The sequence below is a fragment of the Gavialis gangeticus genome, unplaced genomic scaffold, assembly GCF_001723915.1.
Source record: "Gavialis gangeticus isolate Ggan-Ray unplaced genomic scaffold, GavGan_comp1, whole genome shotgun sequence".
In the NCBI taxonomy this organism is placed as follows: domain Eukaryota; kingdom Metazoa; phylum Chordata; order Crocodylia; family Gavialidae; genus Gavialis; species Gavialis gangeticus.
In genome coordinates this window covers 14,072,625-14,073,495 of record NW_017729009.1, presented here as the reverse complement: position 1 = coordinate 14,073,495, position 871 = coordinate 14,072,625, and the positions used below count along the sequence as shown (strand labels likewise).

Genomic DNA, 871 nt, shown 5'->3' with positions numbered 1-871 from the left:
AAAATTATGCAGGTACTTTGTATGGTTGGGGGGTGGGTAGGGGTGTAGGGGGGGAATTTGTGAAGGTGTGGAGGGTTGTGGGGGTGTGTGGGGTTTGGAGCCCAGGGGATGGGGGACGTGGGGGTCCCTGCACACCCTGGCAGAATACAGGGTACTGTGGTTCAGGAGTCAGAGGCAGCAGCAGGGCTGAGGGGGCTGTGGCTCAGGAGGGGCAGAGGCAGACGCATGCGCATGCAAACACACACACACCCAGCAGGCAAGTCTGTAGAGCAAAGGGGTGGTGGGGAGACGGAAGGGGGGCACAGATTGAGGCCCCCACGGTGAGCGAGAGATTGGGGCGGGGCAAGGGTGATTGGGGCCCCAGGGCCAAGGCAAGTCATAGGACAGAGCTGCAGGAGGCTTGTCCAAAGGTATGGGGGGGGGCAGTTTCCCACCGCTGCGTGCAACCCTAGGGGAGGCATGGGGGGGGACATGCACCCCAGATTTGTGTACAAAGCAGAGTTGGGCTGCCCACTGCGGGCTGGGTCTCTGCACCCTGCTGCCATTGCCCTGGGAGCCACATGACACCATGTTGTCCCTCCCACCACTAGGTTGCAAGGGGATGCACAGCCCAGCCAGCATGTGGCTCCCAAGGGAAAAGTCAGTAGGACACAGCCCCAGCCCATAGTAGGCAGCCCGCCTTCACCCTGCGCACAAATCTGGGGAGCATGTGCCCCTACCTCTGCAGTGCTGGACGAGCTGCCTGTGGCTCCGTCCCACAACCCGCCCTGGCCCTAGGGCCCCATTAACCTCTGTCCCTGCCCCACTCCCTCCCTCACCACTGCCCACCCCCACTGTGCTCCTCACCTCTCCCCCCACCCATCCCCTCTAC

The 871-nt window shown here is 62.9% G+C and overlaps 1 protein-coding gene across 3 annotated transcripts in view; it reads right to left on the bottom strand.

The window, feature by feature from the left end:
• The window catches only part of DIDO1 (death inducer-obliterator 1), an 85,242-nt gene that overhangs the window by 21,814 nt on the left and 62,557 nt on the right, over nt 1-871 (bottom strand). The gene's annotated exons all lie outside the window — the stretch shown is intronic.